The following is a 21,501-nucleotide window of genomic DNA, read 5'->3' as shown; positions in this document are numbered from 1 at the left end:
CACCGATGATATCACACCTACTTGCACCATACTTTTTTGAAGGGACTGTGAATGCAAGCGGCTCTGAGCACTATGGGACTTAACTTCTGAGGTCATCAGTCCCCTAGAACTTAGAACTACTTAAACCTAACCAACCTAAGGACATCACACACATACATGCCGGAGGCAGGATTCGAACCTGCGACCGTAGCGGGACTGTGAATGGCGCAAATCATTTACACATGTTACGAACACGATTAATGGCTAACTTTGAGGAATGGGCCTCACAGAACGGATGCGGCTGCACGCTCTTCCAGTGTGCAAGTTCCTAAATGAACGCTTTCTAGACGATGGATAGGACTTTGTTCATCAACAACACTAGCTCCCTTGAAATGACCATCAAGAAGTCCTGATCCCACCACACCTGACAATTTGTTATGGATAGTTATTAAGGGGCATGCATCTGCACTTCTTTATGCTATAAACGAAGAACAACGTAAATCCGTTGAGGATGCATTTCGCATTATAACACCGGAAATGTTAAAAAAATGTGTCAATAAGAACATGAAGGCGTACAGAAATGTGTTTACAGCATTATGGGGACATACTGATATAATGGACACGTAACTGTAACTACTTGAGCCAAAACAAATCAAATCAATTAGCACCCGATACTAGAGGATAAGAGGACTCTCCCACCCTGTAGATTTGTTCACGCCGTCTACCGGATCTAACGAGACCCAGGAAGTATGCCACTGACAAGGAAACATCACGAACGTGACCTCGTATTTTGAGGAGAAAATAAACGCACTTGCAAGATATCATACCCAGCAATCAATCCTGCGCGAAAATTTGGGCCACAATTTCGACCGTACACAACTATGACCTTCGGAAAGTACAGCTTCTCAACTTTCGCGCGCACAGCTTGTTCCTCACTCCCTCCGCCTCAGTTGCAGCCGCCTAACGACCGACAGCGAAGTAAGGTAATTTTGGCGCAAACTAAGTTGCCACTCGGCGGAGAGGCTGAAGGGAACGACCGTAAAGGCATTTCCCATTTATAGACGCTCCCATCAGCCACCGCTTCGAGAATCAACTTCATTTGCTAGTATAGTACAGAGGAGTGAGGGAGGATCCTGTTCATAATAACGATGACGCAACAGGCGATAGTGGTTTCTTCATCTGTATCTACATCTGCATAGATACTCCGCAAGCCGTAGTATGGTGCGTGTTGGAGGGTCCGTGTACCACTACTTGTCATTTCTTTTCATATTTCACTCGCAAACACAGCGAGGGAAAAACGACTGTCTGTATGCCTCCGTATGAGCCCTAATTTCTCGTCTCTTATCTTCGTGATCCTTAAGCGCAATGTATGCTTGCGGCAGCAGAATTGTTCGGCAGTTAGCTTCAAATGCCGGTTCTCTAAATTTTCTCAATACTGTTTTTTGTTCGTCTCTTCGATGTGCCCAGTTTCTAATCGATGAGCCAAAGAAGCTGGTATACCTACGTAATATCGCGTAGGACCAACGCCATCACGCAGAAGTGCCGCAGCACGATGTGGCATGGACTCGACTAATGTCTGAAGTAGTGCTGGAGGGAACTGAAACCATGAATCCTGCATGGCTGTCGATAAATCCGTAAAAGTACAAGGGGGCGCAGACCTCTCCTGGACAGCACGTTGAAAGGCATCCCAGATGTGCTCAATAATGTTCATGTTTGGTGGCTAGCAGAAATGTTTAAACTCAAAAGAATGTTCCTCGAGCCACTGTGTAGCACTGTCATGACGAAATTGCCCACGTCCGTCAGCATGCACCATGGACATGAATGGATGCAGGTAATCAGACAGGTTGCATACGTACGTGTCACCTGTCAGAGTCGTATCTAGACTTATCAGGGGTCCCATATCACTCCAACTGAGCCAGCCCCACACCATTACAGAGCCTCAACCTGCTTGAACAGTCCCCTGCTGACATGTAGGGCCCATGGATTCATGAGGTTGTCTCCATAGCAGTACCTGTCCATCCGCTCGATACAATTTGAAACGAGACTCGTCCGACAAGGCAACATGTTTCCACTCATCAACAGTCCAATGTCGGTGTTGACGGACCCAGGCGAGGTGTAAAGCTTTGTGTCGGCAAGTCATCAAGGGTGCACGATTGGGCCTTCGGCTTCGACACTCCATATCGATCGTGTTTGGCTGAATCGTTCGCACTCTGACACTTGCTGAAGGCCCAGCACTGAAATCTATAGCAATCTGGGGAACGGTTGCATTTCTGTCACGTTGAACGATTCTCCTCAGTTGTCGCGGTCCCGTTCTTGCAGAATCTTTTTCCGGCCGCAGTGATGTCGGAGATTTGATATTTTACCAGATTCCTGATATTCACGATACACTCGTGAAATGGTTGTGAGGGAAAATCCCAACTTTATTACCACCTCGGCAATGCTGTATTCCATCGCTCGTGCGCCGACTATGACACCACGTTCAGACTCACTTAAATCTTGATAACCTGCCATTGTAGCAGCAGTAACCGATCTGACAACTGCGCCAGACACTTGTTGTCTTATATGGACGTTGTCGACCGCAGCGCCGCATTCTGCCTGTTTACATATCTCTCTATTTGAATACGGAAGCCGATACAAGTTTCTATGACACTTCAGTGTATTTGCTTTGAATGCTTTTATGGTGCGATTGACAAATTCAGTGCACATTAATGAAATGAATGCATTTTTCATTAAAGAAATAGTGTTGCGATACTTAATTGTCAACATTGCTGTTTTGCGTTTTTCTTTGGCTTACAAAATTGACGCTGTTAAAGTGAAGTAAGTTTCCAGGAGTTGCTCTATTCTTTAACATGACTGGCATGATTAAATAGTAAATCTAACTAACTTCATTTCATAATAATTGTTCAGCTGCTTAGGCACACTAATTTGGGGTTTAGTTATATACAGGATGTGAAAAAACATGAATCATCGTGTTAACTAGAACAAATACCACATCATCCACATGAATCTCAGCCAGTGAACAGTAGCTTTTCTTACGTAATCATTAGTTAGACAGGAAGTGTCAGTGTAGCGTTAGACAGCGAGGTGACAAGTCACATGACACCTCCTGAAATCGCGGCTTCAGTCGGGAACCGCGCTGCTGCTACGGTCGCAGGTTCCAATCCTGTCTCGGGCATGGATGTGTGTGATGTCCTCAGGTTAGTTAGGTTTACGTAGTTCTAAGTCTAGGGCATTGATGACCTCAAATGTTAAGTGCCATAGTGCTTAGAGCCATTTGAACCATTTGAAATTGCGGCGAACCTCCTTTTTCCCGGCGCAGTGCAACAACTGACGTGGCAGGGACTCTGAAAGTCGTTGGAACTCCTCAGCAGAAGTACTGAGCCATGCTGCCTCTACAGCCACCGCAACTGCGGAAGTGTTGACGGTGCAGGATTTTGTGCACGAACTAACCTCTGTACTATGTCCCATAAATGTTCTATGGGATTCAGGTCGGGCGATCTGGGTGGCCAAATCATTCGCTCGAACTGCCCAGAATGTTCTTCAACCCAGTTGCGAACACCCGTGGCCCGGAGACATAGCGCATTGTCATCCTTAAAAACTCGATCGTTTTTTTGGGTATATAAAGCCAAACATGGCCATTTCCACCATAAGACCCATACATTCCATATAAACAAAGCACACGCCATTATCGACCACCACCAGCTTGTACAGTGCCTTGTTGGTAAGGTTGGTCCATGGCTCGAACCCTACCATCACCTCTTACCAATTGAAATGGGGATTAATGTGACCAGGTCACTTTTTTTCCAGGCGCCTAGGGTGATCACGAGCCCAGGGGATTTTCTTTGCCCGGGGACTGGATGTTTGTGTTGTCCTCATGATTCCCTCATCATGCGTGAAACTGGCTAGATAGAGCCGTGTACAGATTGCGAATTTGTACGGGCGCTGATGACCGTGCAGTTTAGCGCCTCCACAAATCAAACACCACCACCACCACCACCACCACCACCACCACCACCACCACGAGCCCTGGAGACACGCTGCAGGTGATGTCGTGCTGCCCTAATGGATAAATTCGTCGTTCTTCCCACATCGATTTCTGTAGTTATTTCACGCAGTGCTGCCTGTCTGTTAGCAATGAGAACTCTACACCAACGCCGCTGATATCGGTCGTTAACCGAAGCCCGTCGGGCACTGTGTATTCCGTGGTGAGAGGCAATGCCTGAAACCCGATATTCTCAGCACAGTCTTGACACTGTGAATCTTGGCATATAGAGTCTCCTAACGATTTCCGAAATGGAATGCCCCATGCATCTAGTTCCAACTACCATTCGGCCTTCAAAGTCTGTTAGCACTGACAATCCTACGCATACCCCGCTGCTCTCTGCCCCTGCAGCCACTGCGTTGTCCGTGGTGAGAGGTAATGCCTGAAATTTGGTATTCTCGGCACAGTCTTGATACTGAGGATATCGGAGTATCGAATTTCCAACCGATTTCCGAAATGGAATGTCCCATGTTTCTGGCACCAGCTACCACTCCGCGTTCAAACTCTTAATTCCCGTCGTGGGACCACAACCACGTCGGAAACATTTTCGCATGAATTTACATCTACATCCACATCCATAGTCCGCAAGCCACCGGACGGTGTGTGGCGTAGGGTACCTTGAGTACATCTATCGGTTCTCCCTTCTATTCCAGTCTCGTATCGTCCGTGGAAAGATAGATTGTCGGTATCCCTCTGTGTGGGCTCTAATCTCTCTGATTTTATCCTCATGGTCTCTTCGCGATATATACGTAGGAGGGAGCAATATACTGCTTGACTCATCAGTGAAGGCATGTTCTGTAAACTTCAAAAGCCCGTACCGAGCTACTGAGCGTCTCTCCTGCAGTCTTCCACTGATCTACCATCTCCGTATAGCTTTCGCGATTACTAAATGATCCTGTAACGAAGCGCGCTGCTCTCTGTTGGATCTTCTCTATCTCTTCAATCAACCGTAACTGGTACGGATCCCACACCGGTGAGCAGTATTCAAGCAGTGGGCGAACAAGTATACTGTAACCTACTTCCTTTGTTTTCGGATTGCATTTCCTTAGGATTCTTCCAATGAATCTCAGACTGGCATCTGCTTTACCAACGATCAACTTTATATGATCATTCCATTTTAAATCACTCCTAATGCCTACTCCATCACATGAGTACAAATGAAAACCCGGCCAATGCACAATCCTTTTATATCTTCTGTACGCGACACTACCGCCATCGCATATGCTCATATCGCTATCCCACGGCTTCTCACTTCCGCGTAAGCTGTGTAACAGTTAAGAGCGTGCTGATTCCGGAACTCAACTTGCTGAGTACTCGCTCCTGGCTCGGAGAGCCTCGGCTGGGTCGACGTTTGGGAGACGGGCAGCCGGGACGGCGATAAAACTGGAGGGGAAGAGGCCGCCAGCTAGACAGGCAGGCAGCCATAAAGAACGGTCGCCTCCTGCGTATGCAGATTAAAATGTCTCGCCCGCCTGCGCATACTCGCAAACTCGCGAGGACAACCGCCGCGCCGGCGTCCCCTTTCTTCTCGGCTTTCACAACAATAAATCCCCCTACCCCTGACGAGAAAGTTTATTATGGCATTATTTTCACGTAATTTATTTCGGAATTTCGTCTTGGTTTGCGTGAAATTTATGAACAGCGCTCCGCCAACTCGTAATCTTCCCTGAAGGATGCGCTGAGAAAGCAGCGATTTTCCTCCACTATTTTATTTATTTTTTATCCGATAGCGGCGCGGCATTCGTTTCCGGCTGCAAATCCTCTCAAGAGAGGACCGCTCTTGGAGGATTTTTTCCGCAGCAGATGGATCGCACATCGAGAGGAAGAGGGAAAAAAAGAGACTACTTTCGGACCGCTTACCACATCCAGGAAGCTAACATTTTGGTGAGAAATATAACTGAAGAACTTTAGCATAACGTATTTCTAAAAAGACTTAATGCGCTGTACTGGAAACATTCGTTACAAAGTACGAAATGATTAACATCTTAGTTCCGCAATTGATTTGAAGCGGCTATGCAAATTCCTTCTACAGCGCATGTTTTTATGGAGTAGTACGAGCGTGTCAAATGAAAACCTTAAATTTGAAACAACAAATCGAAATTTCGTGCAGTTATCCTGTAAGTTCATAAGCGTGCTACAAACAGCGTGCAGAATGGTCTGTAGGTGGCAGCATAGTGCAGATGCACACATACCGTCGATTTATCAGTATAAAGACGGCCGCCCCACTTGCGACTTGCACAAGGGAAGAACAGCGTTCTGTTATTCGGTTTTTGCGTATTTAAGGTGTGAAACCTATTGTGCAATTGTGTGATTGGATTGAAGAGTTCCTAGATAACAGAATGCAGCTTGTCATTCTCAATGGGGAGAAGTCTTCCGAAGTAAGAGTGATTTCGGGTGTGCCGCAGGGGAGTGTCATAGGACCGTTGCTATTCACAATATACATAAATGATCTTTTGGATGACATCGGAAGTTCACTGAGGCTTTTTGCGGATGATGCTGTGGTGTATCGAGAGGTTGTAACAACGGAAAATTGTACTGAAATGCAGGGGGATCTGCAGCGAATTGACGCATGGTGCAGGGAATGGCAATTAAATCTCAATGTAGACAAGTGTAATGTGCTGCGAATACTTAGAAAGAAAGATCCTTTATCACTTAGCTACAAAATAGCAGGTCAGCAACTGGAAGCTGTTAATTCCATAAATTATCTGTGAGTACGCATTAGGAGTGATTTAAAATGGAATGATCATATAAAGTTGATCGTCGGTAAAGCAGATGCCAGACTGAGATTCATTGGAAGAATCCTAAGGAAATGCAATCAGAAAACAAAGGAAGTAGGTTACAGTACGGTTGTTCGCCCACTGCTTGAATACTGCTCAGCAGTGTGGGATCCGTACCAGATAGGATTGATAGAAGAGATAGAGAACATCCAACGGAGAGCAACGCGCTTCGTTACAGAATCATTTAGTAATCGCGAAAGCGTTACGGAGATGATAGATAAACTCCAGTGGAAGACTATGTAGGAGAGACGCTCAGTAGCTCGGTACGGACTTTTGTTAAAGTTTCGAGAACATACCTTCACCGAAGAGTCAAGCAGTATATTGCTCCCTTCTACGTATATCTCTCGAAGAGACCATGAGGATAAAATCAGAGAGTTTAGAGCCCACACAGGGGCATACCGACAATCCTTCTTTCCACGAACAATACGAGACTGGAATAGAAGGGAGAACCGATAGAGGTACTCAAGGTACCCTCCGCCACACACCGTCAGGTGGCTTGCGGAGTATGGATGTAGATGTAGATGAAATTCATCGACGATGGAGGTTCAGTACGGTGATGCATGTTTGTCACAGCATCAAGTCTACGAATGGAGTAGGAAGTTCGCAAATGGTGTGACTTCAATGGAAGATGCTCCTCGTCCAGGTCAGGCACAACGAGTTGTGACTCCACAGATCATTGCAGCAGTTGAAGCCATAGTGAAGGAAAACCACAGAGTGATACCAAATGACAATGCAGCATGTTTACAGATTAGTCATAGGTCAGCACACAACATTGTGCATGATGTGCTCCAGTTTCACAAAGTATCTGTAGGATAGGTGCCACGGCAGCTGACTCCTGAAATGAGAGAACGAGGTGTTGATGTTTGTGAAGAACTTCTTCGGCGCTTTGAACGAGAAAGTGATGGCTTCCTTGCAAGAATCGTTAATGGCGACGAAACCTGGGTTCACTTCCACCAACCGGAAACGAAGAGAGCGAGCAAGGAATGGCGCCATTCCTCATCACCAAAACCAAGGAAATGTCGAACAGAATCATCAGCAGGGAAGGTTATGTTGACTGTCTTGGGACGAAAAAGGCGTCATTTTGCAGCATTACATGCCTAGAGGGACCCCTGTCACCAGAGCATCATACACAGATCTCCTAAAAAAAATCATCTGAGGCCTGCAATCAAATCAAAGCGACGTGGATTGCTGTCAACAGGTGTCCTTTTGCAACATGACAATGCAAGGCCCCACACTGCCCGTACAACAGTTGCAACAATCACAGACCTGCATTTTGGGTGTCTTCCTCATCCATCGTACTCACCAGAACTTGCCTCCAAGTGATTTCCATATGTCTGGACCACTCAAAGACGCAAATGGAAGGAAAGAAGTTCCGTTCTGATGAAGAGGTACGCCACGCGGTGCATGACTGGTTGCGCGGACTACCAAACGAATCGGAGGACTTGCATAGAGCGTGGGGGAAATTATGTTAAAAAGTGATATAGCTTGGTACCACTTCTACACAATAAATAATATTTTAAAAAAATATTTAAGGTTTTCATTTGACTCACCCTCTTATGTGGTGCTTTCCTCCAATATTCCATTCTGACTGTCATCTTATCTTATTCGTACGCAAAGGATACAGACTATCAATGTGATTTTGAGTCTGGACATGCTGTGATTTTACAATAGGGTATGAATGCTCTGGACAACACGATCGTAGCTTTTGAGGTAATAGCTCAGGCTGAATGAGAAGTTCAGGATCAAAGATCTGGGATTTACTGGAACATTTTCCGTGAGTAGCTGGGCAGGAACCACACACATGGAGGAAACTTGTAACTGCCTGTACATCCTTGTGAGTCAGTCAAAAATTTACAGTCACTACATTACGTCCCCCATCCTAGTCGAGGTTGCAGGCCTGTGCGCTGGCGCTCGACTCGGAGGTACGTCGGTTCGAATCCTGGTGCTGGATGAAATTTTCACTGCTAGTAGTTGAGGAAGGGGAGCAGAAGTGGTGGTATAGAGTTCCTGAACACCAGACTTTGCGCCAATGTCCCGGATTAAATTCCACACATCTCCACGATGTCTCATGAAGTGAAGGCATGTGAAAGTGTTGATGGTGAGCTGTCAGTCAGATGAGGACGTTAAGCTGGGCTGCACCTTGGTGCTATTCGACAGGAGTAGGCTATCTGACGGCACCGGGTTTCATCCTCTCCCTTCAATGATGATTATGATGATGGTCATCAACAACATCATCATCATTATCATTATCCAGCACAAATGTAACACTATACACGCTTCCATTACACTCCACAATATACGTACGACACAACTCTGAGTTCTTAGACTACCCGATGACAGAAGATATATATCTGGCTTCCATGACGAGTTAATGATCCACTTTTCTGCGTGACATTTCACAGACTGAGCTAGAAGCCATCATCGGATGTTACATACGATGAATTTACATGTCCTCCCGGGTCAGACTCACGGCGGCGGCGCGTCCTTACCTCTTCCCGATGTCAGCCACTGGGTTTTGCTTTGTTTCTACGCGGCTCTGACGCCACTGTTACGTGAAACGTCCGCTCCTTCGACGTCTCCGATTCTGATAGGTCAAATGGCGGACATCATCTTAATCAGTTGAGCTGGTAGGATCCAAGCTTAGCTTAGGTTCTCGGAAGCTGCTGAAAATAACAGCCACCAGACGAAAGGTCAGCACAGCACCTACATACGAAATTGTGCCTCCCACTCTCACATATTCCGGCTTTATTAGAGCTCGTCACAAGTGGCGACAATTTTGGAAATTAATTCCATGTTTCAGTCATAAAAAAATTAGGATTGCTACATGTTCGCATAGGAAATGCGAGGGCCATACACACGGTTGAGATAGAACTGAAGAAAAAAAATTATTTTACAAAATACCTTTACAAGTCTTCAACATAATCCTCATTCTTCCCTGTCACAGCTTCCAATCGTATTGGAAACTTCTGCCTTACAAACAGGGCACCTTCATTTTTTACCTGTCTGATTACTAGCGTCACCTCTCTGGTAGCTTCGTCGGTTCTATCAAAGCTTATTCAACGGAGTTTTTCCTTCAATTTAGGAAACAAATCAAAGTCTGATTGGTTCATATCAGGACTACGTGGTGGGTGGGGAAGCATTTTGCGTCCATATTTGTCGAGCATTTCTCTCACTGTTGGGGTAATATGTGGTCTTGCGTTATCGTGCAGAATTAGGACACCAGCTGCAAGCATTCAGGCCGCCTCCGACGAATTTTCTGGCGCAAAACAGCTTGTAGCACGCGCCTGTACAGATGTGTCCTGGGGCACTCATTTGTGGCTATGACTCAATTCATCTCATACGCAAAAATCATCAGTTTTACCTGTGATTGTCGGCGGCGGAATATTTTCGGGCGTGCAAAATCGGAATTTCTCCATTGTGACGACTGAGACTTCAGTTCTGGCTGAGAATCTGATATCCGGGTGCAACAGTCCTTTTCTGAAGTGGTTCTCCTTCTGTTCGATAACGTTGGGGCAATTCTTATGCGATTCTTTTGCGACTTGCTTTCTGCTCTACACTCAGACTACGCGGAACCCGACTGGCAGCAACTTTTCTCATCTTTAACTTTTCTGGAAACTGAAGTGATAGATTTTCTGGACTCATATGCAGTTTCTTCCCATGATTTTTGTCAATCCTCTCACAAAATGTCACTAACAGTAACCTGGGAGTGTTATCTATTGCTGTTGGTGGCTTCCACTTCTTGGTTGGCCTCAGTGCTTAACCGACCTTCAGGGAAACATGCAAATCACCGTGACACTGTGCTACAATGAACTACACGATTCCCAAACATCTCTCTCGAAACGTTGTAGATTTGTTTCGGTCTCTTTCCACGTAGGGATTGGATTTTGATGCAGGAACGTTAGCCACTATGTGTAACTCGACCTGTCTCGGATTCAGCTTCCATTTTAAAACTGATTTACACAAGACGGAGCCACGCTAACCAGCAGACACACACACACACACACACACACACACACACACACACACACGACCGTGACTCTAAGGCCTCACTCACATTTACATCTACGTGTGTGCCTGGCATAGGGTCCAATGAAGCACATTCAAGCTGTCTCTCTACCGTTCCACTCCCGAACGGCGCGCGGGAAAAACTAGCACTTAAATTTTCCTATACTAGGCCTGATTTCTCTCATTTTATCATGATGATCACTTGTCCCTATGTAGGTGGGTGCCAACAGAATGTTTTCGCCATCGGGAGAAAGAACTGAATCTTCATGAGAAGATCCCGTCGCAACCAAAATCGGCTTTGTTTTAATGATTGCCACTCCAATTCACGTATCATGTCTGTGGCACTATCTCACCTATTTAGCGATAATGCAAAACGAGCTGCCCTTCTTTCAGCTTTTTCGATGTCATCCGTCAGTCCTACCTGATGCGGATCCCACAATGCACAGCAGTACTCCAGAATAGGGCGAACAAGCGTGGTGTAAGCAGTCTCTTTAGTAAGCCTGCTGCACCTTTTAAGTGTTCTGCCAATGAATCGCAGTCTTTGGATTGCTCTACCCACAACATTATCTATGTGATCGTTCCAATTTCAGTTATTTGTAATTGTAGTCCCTAAGTATTTGGTTGAATTTACAGCCTTCAAATTTGTGTGACTTATCGCGTAGTCGAAATTTAGCGGCTTCCTTTAAGTACTCATGTGAATAACTTCACACTTTTCATTATTCTGGGTCAATTGCCACTTTTCGCACCATACAGATATCTTATCTAAATCATTTTACAATTCTTTTTGGTCATCTGATGACTTAACAAGACGGTAAATGACAGCATCATCTGCAAACAATGTAAGACGGCTACTCAGATTGTCTCCTATGTCGTTAATATAGACCAAGAACAAAAGGGGGCCTATAACAGTTCCTTGGGGATCGCCGGATATTACTTCTGTTTCCCTCGATGACTTTCCGTCTATTACTACCAACTGTGACTTTTATGACAGGAAATCACGAATCCAGTCGCACAGCTGAGGCGACATTCCATAGGCACACAGTTTGGTTAGAAGACGCTTGTGAGGAACGGTGTCAAAAGCCTTCTTGAAATCTAAAAATATGGAATAAATTTGACATCCCCTGTCGATAGCACTTATTACTTCATGAGTATAAAGAGCTAGTTGTGTTTCGCAAGAACGATATTTTCTGAATCCGTGCTGACTACGTGTCAATAAATCGTTTTCTTCAAGGTACTTCATAATGTTCTAATACAGAATATGTTCCAAAAACCAACTCCGAATCGACGTTAGTGACATGGGCCTGAAATTCAACGGATTACTCCTACTTCCCTTTTTGGGTATTGGTGTGACTTGAGCAATTTTCCAGTCTTTAGGTACGGATCATTCTGTGAACGGGCGGTTGTATATAATTGCTAAATATGGAGCTGTTGTATCAGCTACTCTGAGAGGAACGCAACCTGTATGCAACTTGGACCGGAGGCTTTGCCTTTTGTCAAGTGATTTAAGCTGCTTTCTTACACCGAGGATATCTACTTCTATGTTTCTCATCTTAACAGTTGTTCTTGATTGGAGTTCCGCAATATTTACTTCGTCTTCTTTCGTGAATTAGTTTCGAAAAATCGAGTTTAATAACTCTGCTTTAGTGGCACTGTCATCAGTGACTTCACCGTTGTTATCGCGCAGTGGAGGTATTGATTGCTTCTTGCCACTAGTGTGCTTTATGTATGGCCAGAATCTCCTTGTGTTTTCTACCAGATTTCGAGACAGAATATCGTTGTGGAAATTATTGGAAGCATCTCGCATTGAAGTAAGCGCTATATTTCGAACTTCTGCAGAACTTTGCCAGTCTCGGGGATTTTGCGTTCTTTTAAATTTGGCATGCTTTTTTCGCTGCTTCTGCAACAGCGATCTGACTCGTTTTATGTACCATGGGGGATCAGTGTCATCACATATTAATTTATGTGATATATATCTCTCAATTGCTGTCGATACTGTCTCTTTGAAATCATTCTAAAACTCTTCTACGCTTACACGATCAGATCGGAAGGAGTGAAGACTGTCTCTTAAAAAGTCGTTAAGAGCTTTGCGTTTCTTTTTGATGGTTGTGGGTGTTACGATACTCAGCCTAGCAGCGGGGTCGCTAATTCCTGTATACGTCATAGAACTCACTATTTGTCCAGGGTTATTTGCTGCTAAGAAGTCAAGTATGGTTTCGCAACCTTTTACGATTCGAGTGGACTCATGAACTAATTGTTCAATATAATTTTCTGAGAAATCATTCAGTACAATTTGGGATGACGTTTTATGCCTGCCACCGGCTTAAAATGTATAATTTTTCCAGCATATCGGGGATAGATTGAAGTCACCACCAATGTATGAGTGGGGTACCTATTTGAATTGAAACTCAGGTTTCCTTTGAACTGTTTAGCAACTACATCTTCTGAGTCGGAGGGTCGGTAAAACGATCCAATTACTAGTTTAGTCCGATTGTCAGGTATAGCCTCTACCCATACTGTTTCTACTTCAATTTCACTTCAAGGCAAATTACTTCTGACAGCAATAAATACCAACTGTATTCAATCAATCCTTTCTGAACACTGTCAGATAGTTTGAAAAAATTTCCGCTGAATTACACGGCTTTGGCCTGCTTTCTGTACCTGTAACTATTTGAGCTACAGTGCTTTCTATTAGGGTTTGCCGCTCTGGTTCCTTCCCAACACAGCTACGACAATTTACAACTACAATACCGATCGTTTCTACAACTACCTTACTGTGCTTTACCAGCCCCCTTTCAGACGAACGCCCTTTCTGTGGTTCCCAGAGACCCTCTAACGGTCTAACCTAAAAACCCGCCCGGTCCCTTCCACACAGCCTCTGCTACCTACCCACAGCTGATATGAATTTCTGCTTGATCATGCCACCGTAACGGTCGCGCATGCGCTGTGTGCAGGAATCTTGGGATGACCCTCGTAACTGTTACGACTATTGCACAGTACTCTGGAAACCGGGAAATGCTGGTCACCATATGAACATATCTCGACCATCAGTCGACAGTACGCGTCAGTGTCGAACGCAGTTTCGAAATCTAGAAAAGTGGAATCTACGATCTCTGGGTGAAACTATATGCCGAGATATCAACATTTACATCTATACTCCGCAAGTCGTCTTTAGGTGTGTCGGGGACGGTACTTCTTGTACCTTGTCACTACCTCCCTTTCCAGTTCCTATCACAAATTGTTCAAGGGAAGAACGGTTGCCGGTAAGCCTCCGTGTGCCCTCGAATCTCCTACTTTATTAATATTATGGCTGAATAAAAAGCCCTGCTTAAAATGAATATCTTTTCCTGAATTTGTGCTGATTCTTGGAGAGAAGGCTCTTTTCCTCTAGGAATGGTTCAAATGGCTCTGAGCACTATGGGACTTAACTTCTGTAGTCATCAGTCCCCTAGAACTTAGATCTACTTAAGCCTAACTAACCTAAGGACATCACACTCATCCATGCCCGAGGCAGGATTCGAACCGGCGACCGTAGCGATCGCGCGGTTCCAGACTGTAGCGCCTAGAACCGTTCGGCCACCCCGGCCGGCCCTCTAGGAGTATGATAGTGTTCGAGCCTCGGATATCGCCTTAGATGCTGCAACAGAGTAATGACTGCAGTTTTGTGCAGCCATTCCGTCACACTTCTCAGTCAATACGAGTGGTCTTCGTTCGTTCTGATCTCCCATGTCATCGACAGAAGTTACCACAGTGAGAAAACCGTCATCAGGATTAGAGAAGGCGCAGATAACTGCAAAATGCGCTGTAGGGGGAGTGGAGATTTGCGCATGCGCAGCTCTATAGCTCGCGCGCAGTAGTGCTGTTTTGCACCAGTGTGGGGTAGGGGAAACGGGCGGTGAGGCGAACGTGGGTATGTGGGGGGAGTGGGAACAGGGAGTGAGCAGGCTGTCGGCGGCAGGAAGCCACGGGAAAAGCTGTCTGCGCGCGGCTTCCGAGCCAGCAACGAAGTTGCGCGTCTCTCATCCGAGGGGTAGGGAGGAAGGGGAAGCCCCGGCTTCTGCCGCCACCGCAGGCAACTGAGCAACCGCACGCGACGCGTCCCGGTTCCGCGAACGCCGTGCTTGGCTACGGTGTCCTAGCCGTAGATATCTACAGGGTGTTACAAAAAGGTACGGCCAAACGTTCAGGAAACATTCCTCACACACAAAGAGAGAAAATATCTTATGTGGACATGTGTCCGGAAACGCTTACTTTCCACGTTGGAGCTCATTTTATTACTTCTCTTCAAATCACATTAATCATGGAATGGAAACACACAGCAACAGAACGTACCAGCGTGACTTCAAACAGTTTGTTACAGGAAATGTTCAAAATGTCCTCCGTTAGCGAGGATACATGCATCCACCCTCCGTCGCATGGAATCCCTGATGCGCTGATGCAGCCCTGGAGAATGGCGTATTGTATCACAGCCGTCCACAATACAAGCACGAAGAGTCTCTACATTTGGTGCCAGGGTTGCGTAGACAAGAGCTTTCAAATGCCCCCATAAATGAAAGTCAGGAGGGTTGAGGTCAGGAGAGCGTGGAGGCCATGGAATTGGTCCGCTTCTACCAATCCATCGGTCACCGAATCTGTTGTTGAGAAGCGTACGAACACTTCGACTGAAATGTGCAGGAGCTCCATCGTGCATGAACCACATGTTGTGTCGTACCTGTAAAGGCACATGTTCTAGTAGCACAGGTAGAGTATCCCGTATGAAATCATGATAACGTGCTCCATTGAGCGTAGGTGGTAGAACATGGGGCCCAATCAAGACATCACCAACAATGCCTGCCCAAACGTTCACAGAAAATCAACACAAGCACCGAAGTCAACATTACCTTCCTTCAATTGGGCCAACTGGCGGTGAATCGAGGAAGTACAGTACATACTGACGAAACTAAAATGAGCTCTAACATGGAAATTAAGCGTTTCCGGACACATGTCCACATAACATCTTTTCTTTATTTGTGTGTGAGGAATGTTCCCTGAAAGTTTGGCCGTACCTTTTTGTAACACCCTGTATATGTATACTAGGTGTAGAAGTATGAAGCCGGAATTTGGTTGCAATAATTACACGTCTCTTTGAAACTGATAATATTTTGTTCAAAATCTCCATTGCTATAAATACATTTCCTCCACCTTTCTGCCAGGTTATGAATGCCACGCCAAAAAAAACAGTTCTTCTTTTGAAACAAACCAGTCAGCAAGCCATTTCGTATATTTTCATACGAACTGAAGCGTTGTTCAGCGAGAGCGTGCCTCACTGATGCAAATAGGTGATAATAGGACGGAGCCAATTCTGGAGAATAAGCCGCATGCCCTAGCATTTCCCAACTGAACGCCTCAATTGTTATCCTGACCCATTTTGCTGTGTGTGATGCATTATCATGGAGGCAGTATCACTTTGTGTTGCCTTTTTCCATACTCTGGTCGTTCTTCACGTAATGCTCGGTTTAAATCGATCATCAATCAGTGTTGACGGTTTCACCAGGTTTTAGCAGCTCAGATTAGATATGCCAACTTCTGATCCCACCAGACGCAGAGCATAGTATTCTTTCCAAACTGATTTTGTCTTGCAGTGGATGTCGATGGTTTCACTCGTGATTTACGACGCTCAAGATTCTCAAAATATATCCATTTGTCATCACCTGACACTATTCGATGGGGAAACGACTTTCTTTTGTATCTGGCGAGCAGCATTTCACAAGCGGTCTTTCGATTTGCTTGCTGTCTTTCATTCAGTTCATGCGGAACCCACTTTTCCACTTTCTGTACCTCCGCCAAAGCTTTCAACCGAAGAGAAACGGCTTTCTGCGTCGCATTCAATTTTACGCGATTTCCTGTTGAGTTTGAGTGTCAACTTCATCCAATAAGGCCTGCAATTCGTTGTCTTCGAACTTTTTCGGTGGTTTCCCGCGCTTGTATTTTCTCAAGTCAAAATCAGGACTTCCGAATTTTTTGAGTCACTCGAAACACTGTGTTTTCCCAAGAGCACGTCCGCCGAAAGCTTTGACAAGCATTCGATGCGATTCTGCAGTAGTTTTCTTTAAATGATAACAGAAAACCAATGCTGTCCGCAAATCGTAGTTCATAGGTTCAAAACTCGACATGTTTACGGGTTTGTAACAGATACCGATGAATGGGACTTGGGCTAATGTGTGTGTCGACATTCGTCGTCTGCCATTACAGGAAGCAGATGGTGCTGCAGACGCGGTCTTACGGGTTCTACCCTGACGGCTAGTACCATCTATAGGGAAATTCCGGTTTCATATATTTACACCCGTTATGCTGCACGAGTTACTGTATTAGCCATGTTTTGTCACACTGGAATAATGAGCGAGGGAAAAAATTACTGCCTATAATACCACTGCACGTGCCTTAAACTCTACATTCATTGCCCCTACGCGAAGTACACGCCAGTCGCACCGAATATAGGTTCTCTAAATGTATCAAACAAGTTTCGTGAGAACTACGTAGTTGTCCTTTCAAGTATTCCCATTTTAGTTCTCCGAACATTTCTTTTATAAAATTACGTCAGTTTTCCGTCGGTGCTTGGCGCAACATGGGGACAACAGTAAGTATGAAACGCTTCCTAATATTGTCAAAATTTTATTTTTTTTGACTAAGAATTGGCTTCCGAATTCTTATGTCAAGGTCAGGTGACAACTGAATGTCGCAAAGACAGATAAAGCGACGCGCGACATGTGTACATATTATTCATACGAAAGATACAAAAATGATGACACACAGTTTTTTCATAGGAAACTACTACATTTTTTATGTCGTGCAGATATAATTACGTTAACTAAAAGGAAACAAAGTATTTTATTTGGAGATAAATTTAACTACTGATGAAAAATAAAGCTGAATTTTCAGTGTTAATTTAATATTTGTAAATAAAACTTAATTTAACAAAAGAGGTGAAGGAAACTGAGTTCTTTCATTTAATACTAAGCTGTCATTCTGTGGCATATGTCTGTTTTCCAGTATGGTACTCCTACTATTAGTAACAGAATGTAATGTAAAACTTCGCATTTACATCATATGAGTGGGTTTCTGTTACAAGATAGGCAAAGATTGAATATTTATTTCTTATATCTAGCTTCTCTGACGTTCAGCTAACCTAACTGCCAAAGCTCTGCGTCACTGAGCAACATAATACTTCTCCATAGTACCTGCATGTGATTGTAAACAGACAACTCTGTGCCAAGGGTTGCAGTTTGTCTTTAGTACCGAATAAAAGTTTTGTAAGTTGTTCGTATTATAAAATGCAGATGTGTAGTTGCGAAACTTTGACTTTTTTGCCATTTTGTCAGAAATTTCGCCAACATATGGGATGAAGCACTAGTTTTTGTAACTACTAACTGGTTTCTGTAGGCCATTTAATTTTACTTATTTTTCTTTCGGAGTATACCATTTATCAAGACAAAGTTATAGCCACTTCTGCAAACAACATGTTCGATAGTCTGTACTGCAGTTTGAAATGCAGATTCAGAAACTGAAAGAGAGATGAAGCGATGCACCATCGAATGGAAAACTTCATGTTTGTAACTGTGAGGGTGCTGGGAGCTTCCAGGAATTACTGCGTCTGTAGCTATGGTTTTCCTGTAAATTCTCAATAAGTGTCGTTTTGTTCTAAAGTCTATACCGAGGGCCGAGGAATTTACGGAAGAGCCTCCCTACTCCATTGTTAACCGAAGTTTCTTATGCTGCGCTGTATGTTTAGATATTGTAGTAGTTTATCCAATTGTCTAGTGGTACCAGTCCGTAAACGAAGCACATCATCCACATATCTGAACCAGTATTTAATTTTACAAGTCAGTCGCTCATTCTGTAAAAAAACTCTTTCAAAACTATTCAAGAAAATTTCAGCTATAGTAGGACTAATAGGGCAGTCTTTAGCTAGGCCATGAGACTGGAATTGGAAATAATTTTGTTCTGCGTAATACATTGAATAACAACGACATGACATAATTGCTACAGTTCTGAGACACCTGAACAAATTCCTACTAGGAGTTCGGAAACTGACATTGCAGGTCTGAACGACCACCCTTTTCTGGGCTAAGAAGACCCTTTGATGTCCCAGAAACATACGACCTTTGAGGTTACAGTATGAAAGTACGAAAAGCAAACAATCCTTCGCGTTTGAATCAGAGACAAAAGATAGCAGCACCGACATTCTGCAAAACATCTTGAATGTGACAGTTCGGGAAAAGCTTTCCGTCTACCCTCAAACTCTTAAGAATTTATAATGTTCAACTTCACTGACTGTTTGACCACTTTGGGACAGCAAAATTACGTTTATACAAGAGGTCCGCGGCAAAATCTGTATTCGTTGTCTTTTGTGCAGTTAGGCGTTTATCTGTTTCCTGAAAGTCACGTGCTAATGCTGCCTTCTGCCCTATTAACTAGATCATTTAGGTTACATGCCATGTCCTTCACCTCAATACATACTTTTATCATTCGCAAAGAGAAAAATTTTAGAATTATCTGTTGTGTACAGTGACGGATCTTTATTGTCATTATCATGTTTGAGCCCTACTGCACCACGTGATGGATAACATCCCGCATTTTCTGAATTTTTTTCAGCTCTTCTTTGAGCCCATATTACGTCCATTATGTCAGAATGGGCTCTCTTCTGCTTGTCCGACAAAGTTGCTCCGCTAGACTTGAGTTTTTCTGCCAGGTCAATTTTCTACTGGCGAATTTGCTGCCTAAAAATGTTCTGTCTGAGATATCCAGTTGTCTTAATCCTACTTCCTTCAGACTTCTTTCACTGCACCTTACTGTCTCAATTTAAGCATTACCGAGACTTTCGTAAAATTCCACAATCTGTCGAGGTGATATAGGCGCTTCCTTTCTTTTAATACGTACACTGAATTCTAGACTGTGTCTTTTTCATATGCGCATAAATGAGACAGAAAGGAATTCTGCGGCACCAATCATTTTAGATTTCCCGGCCAGATTCAAACCTGACCCCTGTTCGTTGACGTTGAAGGACACACTACTGCTTCGTAATTTGCAGATGCCAAGTGAACCATTGCTGAACCTTTTTCCTAATCCCATAATGTTCCAACTTATGCAAAAGTATAGTATCTTGTGTGCGTAGCTTCTGAGGAAGCACTGCATTTACCAACAAATGCACGTCTTCCGTTCGCCTCCCCTAATACTATGAAATCAGCAATAGAAGACTGGCATGAAAACAAGTAGTGAACAGCAGTGAGAAATCGTGCTGGGAGAGTACTGGTTCTAAATCATGTACTCAACCACTCAGTGACCATATTGGCACCGAAACGGAAGATAACAGAGAGAAAACCGAAATACTGAATGCGGTCTCCCAAAATTGTTTCATCCTGGAAGATCTTAACACGATCAATCCCTTTAGTCATCGTGCGAACGTGGAAATGACAAATATAACAGACAGCTGAACAGAAAAGCAACTTCAATCGCTTAGTAGTGGGTAGGCATCAGGATCAGATTAGATACCCGTAAGATTCTACAAAGATTATGCGAAAGAACTTGCTCCTATTCTAGCAGTTCTTTACAGTAGATCGCCGGAGAGCGGAAAAGTACATAGCGACTGGAAAAAAAGCGCAGGTCATTCTTGGTTTCAAGAAGAGTCGTAGGACAGATGCACATAATTATAGGCCTACAGCGTTGACTTGAATCTGTTGTAGAATCATGGAACATGTTTTACGCTCAAGAATTATTGCGTTTTTGGAGATCGAAGAACTCGTCTATAAAAATCAACATGGATTCCGTAAACAGAGATGTTGCGCTACTCAGTTAGCATTGTCTCTTCATGAGATCCAAAGCGATTTAGACAACGGCGCTCAAGGTTGATGACACTTTCCTTGACTTCAGGAAGGCATTTGACTCCGTCCCGCACTGTCATTTAGTGAAGAAGAAGAAGAAGAAGAAGAAGAAGAAAAATACGAGCTTATCGAGTATCGGAGCAGATTTGGGACCGGATTCAAGACTTCCTTGCAGACGGAACTCAACACGTCGCTCTCAACGGATAAAGTCGACATGTAAAGGTAATTTCCTGAGTACCCCAAGGAAGTGTGATAGGACCGTTACTGTTTACAATGTACATAAATGGTCAAGAAGAAAGCGCTGAATGTTCCTGAAGACTGTTCTCAGACGATGCGGTTGTCTATAACGAAGTAGCAACGCCTAAAGACAGCATCGATCTGCAGAATGACCGCCAGAGAATTGATGATTGGGAGTTACCCTGGACGTACATAAATTTAACATACATAGGAAAAGAAAATCATTGCTGTGCAACTACAGAATTGATGAGAAACTGATGGGTGTAGAAGTAACTACGCAGACCGACTTTAAGTGGAATGACCACATAAAAAAAAGTAGTGGGAAAATCAGATACCAGCCCGAGATTCATAGGAAGAGTTTCAAGGAAATGTAGCTCATCCACGAAGGATGAGGCTTACGAGGCGATTGCTCCGCCGATTCTTGAGTACTATTCATCAATCTGAGATCCTAGAGGTGGTACGGGTTACCCTCCGCCGAGCCCCGTAGGTGGATTGCGGATTATCTACGAGGGTGAGGCAAATGAAAAATATTTTCTTAAATATTATTTACTGTGCAGAAGTGGTACAAAGCTGTATCACTTTTCAACATAATCTCCCGCACGCCCAA

Source organism: Schistocerca americana, chromosome 3 (genome assembly GCF_021461395.2).
Source record: "Schistocerca americana isolate TAMUIC-IGC-003095 chromosome 3, iqSchAmer2.1, whole genome shotgun sequence".
NCBI classification, from domain to species: Eukaryota; Metazoa; Arthropoda; class Insecta; order Orthoptera; family Acrididae; genus Schistocerca; species Schistocerca americana.
This window is presented reverse-complemented; position numbering follows the sequence as displayed.